Source organism: Carica papaya, chromosome 2 (genome assembly GCF_054855325.1).
Source record: "Carica papaya isolate Zhongbai chromosome 2, ASM5485532v1, whole genome shotgun sequence".
Taxonomy (NCBI): domain Eukaryota; kingdom Viridiplantae; phylum Streptophyta; class Magnoliopsida; order Brassicales; family Caricaceae; genus Carica; species Carica papaya.
Window position 1 is genome coordinate 5522713 of NC_142310.1, and position 8962 is coordinate 5531674.

Consider the following 8962-nt stretch of genomic DNA (forward strand, 5'->3'; position numbering starts at 1 on the left):
ATCACCGACTTCTGTTCAAGATGAAGCACCTGCAACAAAAAAGCACAAAGGGTTAAAGAAGTGGTGGTGAGGAACTTGAAGAGTTGAAAGTGAACAGGCTTCATCTCGAGGACCGGGTGAAAAGAATTAAATGTAAAAAAAGGGGGGAAAGGTTAAAAGGAAATGGACAGGTGGATCGTCCAGATCGAAATCATAAAATGAAGAGTCAAGATTTTTTTTGTTTTAAAATTGATTACTGTTAGGGACAGCTGGTGGTCTCAGTAGATTCTAGAGACCACCTTCCCCCTTTTTTTTTTATTCTCCTTCATGTGTATAAATTCTCAATGCCTCCACACAATAAACTATGCAGAAAATTAAAGAGTATTAAATACTCCACATTCACCCGGTTGAGTTTTTTTCCATTTTAATTTGTTAAAATAACATTTGATGTTCTGAATTTTACATTTAAACACGCACTTTATATTAATAAAATTGAAGAAAATATTATAATACTTTATGAGGGATTAATGTTACCTTTTTATAGAATTTCATTTCTTAAAATGAAAAGGAATATACAGCGTAGGAATTCTCTGTATATTTAAAAGATCTTTTTACCAATATTTAAAAATATTATTGTTAGAATGTAACTTTTACAACTAACATTTAAATTAATTTGTGAAAAATTATGTATTCTAACATCCCACCCCCATAGATTTCTTCATTGCTAACGGTTTGATGTTATATTTCCATTTAAATCATTTAGAGTCAGTGGTCCAACGGGCTTAATTAAACTCAGCAGTGGGCTTCTTTTTATTTCTGGCCCAAGAAAATATAATTTGGCCCAAATCACTAACATATTTTGCCCAGTGTTTTTCAACCCTAACAGATTAAAAAGTTACCAATGTTAAATAAATATATAATATAAGAACATTTAGCGCCAAATAATAGTTGTACTTCAAATCTGATCCTCAATTCTATATGTATTTCTGCACATACATTATCCTAGTTATGAAATTTTTTGGAAGATAAATTCTATCTCAATATAACAAACATATATTATCCTAAATCTGAATTTTTTTGGCAAATAATATTTTATATATAGTACAATATCTTGTATTAAAATGGTTAGTGATTTGGTATTTAATAGCATCAGATTCACTACCAAAAATATTTTTCCTAAACATGAACTTTTTTGACAAGGTAGCATTTATATATGATACAATATCCTTTATTAAATTGGTCAATGATTTGATATTTATTAGTATCAGATTCATTACCAAAAATACTTCATAAATCTGAACTTTTTTGGCAGGTAATAATTATGTGTTTGTTGACTATAGACATATTACATATATGTATTAATTTAATTTTACCAAGATACCCCTGGTTTGTCTATAAAATGCTTTGCCACCCACCATTTCATTCCCACAAATTAAAGACAACTTCTTTTATACCTTCTCCAAGCAATTCATTGTTATTCCTCATCCCCAACAATGGAGCCCAATGCAGCCGCACCAGCAAACGAAGCTCAACCAAACAATAATGAAAGATTGGTGCTTCACTCAACCTTCCCCCCATCATTGGAAACATTGGCAAGAATCGAGCAAAGACGTTTGACTCGACAATATAGAAGGCAACCTGGGACTACGAGCACATTTTTTGACATGACGAACCCGCCATATGGTTGGCTACTCCCTGGTTGGTTAGTAGAAGAGAGGAGGATGGTCAATGGACAGATCTGCAGGGTAAATATATATATACATTTAATTATATCTGTTATTTTAATCTATTTTTATTTTATTTTATTATCTTTTATTCACTAATAAAATATTATAGTAACTGCGTGTATGTTTGTGTATATACACACATATATATATATATATATATATTCTCTAAGAGCGTATGTGTATATATTTGTATATATCTTCTCTAAAAATGGTTAGGCAATTTTTAACTTATTTCTTTTAGGTTAAATAATTAAATTGATTATCAAACTAACAGATCTCTAATATTTTATAATTTGATATTATGAAAATTAACTCATCTATACTATCTAAGCTCTTCTTTCTAATAGTTATTATATATATATATATATATATATTGTTTGAAAAGTTAGAAAACTTTGTTAATTTTATAATAACTATTTAATATCTTATAAATTAAGTTCTTTTACGTTAATATATGCAGTATTATTACGATATAAATGCGAGAATGTACCATAATAAGTACGATGTGATACATACTTGGGATCAGGCGGGACTGATTCTCATTGATGATAGGGATGAGGAGTAAGGTATACATCTTTAAATTTTAATATACAAGTTTAATACTGCCATTATTTGTGGATATATATATACACATCATATATCTATCATAATTAATTAATACAATTTACTTTTTCTATCGCAGGAACAATGAATCGTCAAGTCGCTTAACATTCATCGAATGACTTGACTTTTAAAAGGGAACAATTTGTGTACATATTATTTTGTTTTTGAGATTATGAACTTAAATAAGTAGATCCTTATATATATATATGAGTTAATATTGAATTAATAGCATATTAGTCGAGAATTTTATATTGAATTTTCTTTATAACTTCATATATATATCAATAATAAAAAATGAGATATTATTTGAACATTGTTTATATAATAATTTGAGGTCGATTGAACATCTCTCAACTATCTATATATATATATAAGTATTTATTAAAGAATATGAGAAAATCATAACTTTCAGTGAGAAAGTTATTCTTTTAAAATTCTTTTGAAATAAAAAGAGAGACAAAATCACGAAAAAATATCTTATAAATTTTGAAACAAATGTTACATGTAACAACCTGGAATCGTAAGTTCTTGGAATTCAAAATAGAACTCAAAATGTAAAAAATATATGTACAAATTTAATACAAAAATATATATAATTAATAATTAAATAATAATAAAATATATAATAATGATAATAATAATAATGATAATAATAATAATAATAGATAAATAAATTTCAATGTATCTTAAAATGGGACCACAAATTGCGATGAATTCCAAAAATTAAATTTTGGGAGAAAAATTAAATGACAGAAATTTAATTTAACCTAGAAAAGGTATAAATTTTCTCAATAAATAATTTTAAATTTTCAAAAATTACAAAAAGCACGAAAAATATTGCATAAAGATCAAATGGAGAAAGATTTAGAAAATTAAGAAAAATTTGTTAATTTAAAAAGGACCCAAATGAAAAAGATTTCTAAAAGTTGGGGTAAAACTACAACGTTTGGAAGTTCCAGCACCTTAGCGGTTGATGTGTCTCGAAGGACCAATTAGGGCAAGCTACGCGATGGGCCACATGACATGTAGGAAGGTAATTTGAATGAACCTAATCTTGCCACACAGATTTTGGGTGGTAAATCATAAGCATGGGAGTTAAGCAAAAAATTAACGGTCCTAATTTTGCCACGCCGAAAAACATCAAGAGATTGGACGGTGGATATTCACTCTTGCTGGACGACCATGTGAAAAGATGATTTTGCCCTTGATTGACCATAAAATGAATGGCTCAGATTCAATATTTGAAAATCAACGGTCCAATATCATCGCGCCCTACATACAAGGTTTCTTTCACCTAGAGAAACCCTGAGAGAGAGAGAGAGAGAGAGAGAGAGAGAGAGAGAGAGAGAGAGAGAGAGAGAGTGAGAGAGTGAGCGAAGGAGGAATGAAAATCGTGAGCTCTCCGACATCATGAGTTGCCCAAACCCTAGATCTGGGGGTAAGAATGGCGTAGTCCCCAAGCTTAGATTCCATGTTTTATTTGCTATTTATATTTATTTATCCTATTTAATGCATTTGAGTGATTATTTTAAATGTTAGTGTTTCTTGGGTGTTTGTTTGCACGATAGGAATATTAGGGTCTTTTAGAATCCTAGGGTAATGATCGAAGCTCACTAATATGTTTAGTTTCATCAAAAATCTAGTATGTCTAAGGGGTCAAGGCCGATATTAATTTGTTTGATGCGTTCTGGTTTAAAGTTACAATTGGTTCCTGCTAGATGATGATTTTAGGGATGTATATAGACATATTTCTAGGAAATTTTCTATTTTTTCTTTATTTCACTTATTTATTCTTTGTGAAGATATTTATTAATTATTTGAATATGATTGAACAACTTAGACCAAATAGGAATTCTACTTTCATGAATTACCTTAGATGCATAAGATTATGTCTCGGTTAGGTTTTCATTTTTCTATTTACTTTTATTCTTCAGGTATTTTAGGGATATGATCATTGATTTCTGATTCTTTTACCGGTCTTAATCCTTCAATTGGCTTAATTTGTTTAGGGTTAGGGCATGAACTTTTAAAGGATGAAATGGACTTATGTTAGCTAAATAATAATTGGGCAATGGTAAAATGGTAAACTCAATATTAATAATTGAAAATGGGCAATTTGGTATTTACTAATTATCACACGAGGAAGAAGAAATTAAAAAAAAAAGGAAAATTGGTAAAATTAGTAATATATAAATAAATTTAAAGTCAAACTTTAAAAATGCTAACATACAACTAGTAGAATTGTTGAAATAATGAATTAAATAAAATCGATATGAAATTGGAATGTTATAAAATAATAGGATAACTACATAAATTATTGTACGTATTTAATTCAATTATAATATATTAAATAAGATTTAGGACTCAATCTTCTAAGGTCTTTAAGAAATAGATAATGATTAATGAGAAAGCATTGAAATGACTCTGGGTCTATTTAAAATTCAACCTTGCTAATTATAATTATTCAAAAATAATATTGGTAAAATATTGGTAAGGAGGATTAATCTTAATGATTTTAGGGGATCGATTGATCATTACCAGTGTTACTGAGAGGTAACTAAATTTGAAATAATCTTATTCCTCTCAGTGTCAACGTTTAAGGCAAGAAAGAATTAATAAATATAACAGAATGATTTAGGACACAATTACCATATAGATTTGATTCTAGGTAAATATGGAGAGTAAAGAAATCAATGTTATTATAGCTAATTAAACCATGCCACTATTAAAGAATTATAAACAAATTTTCATATGAATCCAAATAGGGAATTGAACGATGAAGAAATTATCTAATTTGAATTAAGTACATATTTTAAGGGGTAAGCCCAAAATACTGGTGTCACGAAAAATAATAATTACAGGGTAGTAATAGAGCACATAAACAACACTATTTATTATTTATTTTGAGCATGTAATTGAGCTGCTTACTTTGTAATTTAGATGATTTTGTCTGTTTTGATGTAGGTAGAAGAGCCAGAGCTCAATTTAGGGAAAGAGGTCTCGTGGAAGTAGATTTCATGTAGAAGCAACCATCAATACTGGTATAAGCCTTGGGCAAGTCTTATAACCCAACAAAGGCAGTAGGTGTCAATCTAGAAACCTTGGATAAAGCTTGTGCACTCACGACAACAAGAAATGTTGGTCAGTACATGGATAGCCCTTGGGCAAGGCTAACACTTTGGTAATCACATAAATTACCAAGTCACACACAGATAAACCTTGACCAAGGCTTAGGCTCTAGCAGCAGTAGATTTAAAACCCGACACGCCTTTAAATTCAAACAAGAAATCCTGTTGCATCTGAAAGGCGAGAAGCTGAGAATCAAGGAAGAGACTATTTGAAAAGCAAGATGAACGCTGAATTGACCGCAAGGAAACCCTATCTTGGCGAAAAGATGCAATATACCCCATCGATATTTAAATAGAGAAGAAAAAGAAGAAGAACACACATCCGAAGGGCTACAAGAAACTTTCAACTTTCCAAATTATTTTCTTTATGTAAAAAACTCTAAAACAATACTTCTATGCATTTGGCTCAACATGAGCAGCTGAAGAACTCTTTTCCAGTTACTGATTTAGTGAGATTCCAGTTTGCATTGTGAGATTAACCGTTTGAACAGGATTTGTTCGGCACGTAACACAGTAGTATATTACCATTAGAACATCCTGAATCTGTAATTATTTGGGTTTGTTTGATTATTAGTGGTGCATTAGTTTTATACTAAGTTAATATGCAATATGATTAGATGGTTCGTGCATTTGAGTCCATCAACTAGAATCGGGTCCTTTTAGTTCATTGCTAAAAAAAACTTTTCCTAAATCTAAACTTTTTTAGTATATAATTTTTATATATAGCACAATATTTGTGTTAAAATAGTTATTAGGTAGGTATTTAATAATATCAAATTCATTGCCAAACTGACTTTTTCTAAATCTAAATTTTTTTGGTAGGTAATATTTATATATAACACAATATTTTTATTAAAATGGTTAGTAACTTGACACTTAATAGTATCGGTTTACTACCAAAAATTCTTTTTGAACACAGCTCATTTATATAAATATATTTATTTAAAATATAGATCCTTAAGTTTATCAATATTATGAAGAAGTCACTAACTAAGTTTAATGAAGTAAAATTTTTAAGATTCATTAAAAAAAATAGAGATTATCCATTAAAAATAATCTTTTTTTACTAATTTTTTTTTTTATTTTTTATCTAATATTAATACATATGACGTCACAAAAAAGATAGTATTACAAAATTTACAAGGTTATTTTGTAATACCCTTAATTAATTTTAAAGAAATTTAAAATTAATGTATAAACTTTAATTTTTTAATTTATAAATTTTTATATAATGTAAAAATTAGGAAAAAATAGGCGGAGGATGAAATTGAAAATAATTTTGAAAAAAAATGGTGAAAATTTGGGTTATGGGGATGTTTTTGAAAGAAAAATCGAAAATTGGGGGTCAAAACGTAATTTAGAAAAAATGTACCACGTAGGATCGCCCAGTCAGCATACCCGACGAACTGGAGCGCGCCACGTGGCAAGGCATGCTGACGCGGTGCCATGCGGGAGGTCGCGCTGGCGATCCGCGTGCTCGCGATCGGACAGTCTAGATTTGTTCTCGCGCGCGTGGATGGTCCGGATCCGTTCCCTCTTTAGGTGCAATCGGACGGTCATGATTAAACGTGATGAACGGTACATATTTATTTCTTCTTTAAACGTGATCGAACGGTCCAGATTAAATCGCGATGAACGGTCCAGATTTATTTCCTATTTAAATATGATCGGACGGTTCAGATTAAACACGATGGACAATCCAGATTAGAAGGAGACAGATATAAATATCTCACTTCACACCAAAATCTAACCCTAGCTGCTAGCCCCCCTCCCTACCGGAGAAAAAGAACCAGTCGTCGGGAAGGGAGCTGACTGCCGCCCGCCGCTGTGTTGGAGCCACCTCCGACTGTAAAAAAAGATAAGAATTCTCTCAGTCACTCGAAATTTGATTTTAAACATCCCCATGGCCAAATTGGAGTAAAAGGACTGGCGAATGAGCCGAAAACTGTGGTTAAAGCTCAGCGGCCCCGCCGTAGGAAAAATAAAAAATTGTCTCCAATGAGACCCTTTCCGATTCCCATTTTGTGCAATTTTTCTACCATTGTATTTATCATTTTGTTTCCTACAGGTTGACCGAAGAAAAATGCCCAACCATGAAGTACTAGAATTGGTATGATGATTCGTTTGTGTCCCTTGATGCATGTATTGCTTGTTTTGCATGGTTCACAGTTAAATTAGAAAACTGAAAAATTAAATGTAAACGAAAAAATTGTTTGATTAACTAAATGGATGAATGGTAGCTTTACTGGATATTCTAGGAGATGGTGGACGGATCGGGTACATAGGAAACTCTACCGTGAACGTTGTCTTATACTGGACAGGGTATCGAAGATTGGTATTTTGGCGCTCATATCGGACGGGGTGCGGAGATGGCCCGTTTTATTCTTATGCTAGACGAGGTATTGAGGGATGGTATTTTTGGCGTTCATACCGGACGGGGTATGGGGACGGTCGGTCGATTGAAAATATTGAATAAGGGTTCACGCGTAATGGGGACATCCTTATGGACTCCCATTGATACCAGTAGGCTGGTTGAAAAAGAAAGTTGTTCTTTTGATTAATTGAATATGAAATTATGATATTGTTGTATTATCGTCTCCATTAGTCAGTTTTGGAAATTTCGCTACGGTAAGTGTACAATAAATGATTTTATTTGTAATAAATGAATTTATTTAAATTAAGAGCTCTATTAATTATTTTCATGATTTTTACTAACCTTCATTTTTGTATCGGTGAGTAGTGTGACATTTTTACTGGGTTAGTGTAGCTCACTTTTTCATTACCATTTCAGATCAAGAGGACTAAGATCCAGATTCTGATCCACAAGAGAGTTGCGAATAGGATGGTCAATTATTTACTTTCTAGTTATTTCTTTGATTTTTTTGTTGTTCTTTTAGAAGGGTCATTCTCGTACCCCTATTGGGTATTCTGAATTATTGTATAAGGAATGTAAACCCTAACACTATTATTTTACTTTCTCAATCGATTTATAATTTATTTCTTTTTAAGTTCCGGACTGTTTCAGTTAGTATCAGAGCTGCGTTTCTCAGAACCATTCCTTACACAAAGACTTAAAAACACCAAATCCGAACTATCGCCCAACCTTTTCTTTTAAAAAATAAGTACAAAGACACAAGAAGATGAGATCTTTTGTTGAGTAGGGAAGTCCAAGACAGGTCACTTCGAGAGGATATCGATCAGCTTTTCGAGGTTTTAGAGAGACTCACCTCTGCCCAGTGGGCCAAGGAAGTGAGGAGGGAACTATCTGACCCTCCACCATTTCAATACTATGAGCCACCCCTACAACGAAAGGATTTAACGCCACCTCGATGCAACCCTGCTCCTCCATCGTATCATCTGACACCGTCACAATATAATTTGGAGTCCCTATCGTATCATCCGACACCGTTACAGGATCACCCGGTCCCTCCCCAGTAACATCTGACCTCTCTTCCACGGGACTCGGTTTCACCCATGATGTATTTTCAAAAATGAACTGGTTAGTGACGTATCACGCCACCGCGG

General features: G+C 31.9%; 1 long non-coding RNA gene across 1 annotated transcript; it reads left to right on the top strand.

The window, feature by feature from the left end:
- Positions 1–1424: 1424 nt before the first annotated feature.
- On the top strand, positions 1425–2503 carry LOC148268693 (uncharacterized). The gene is made up of 3 exons (XR_015816708.1): positions 1425–1724; positions 2167–2272; positions 2389–2503. It is a non-coding gene; the product is annotated as an uncharacterized LOC148268693 (long non-coding RNA).
- Positions 2504–8962: the final 6459 nt, after the last annotated feature.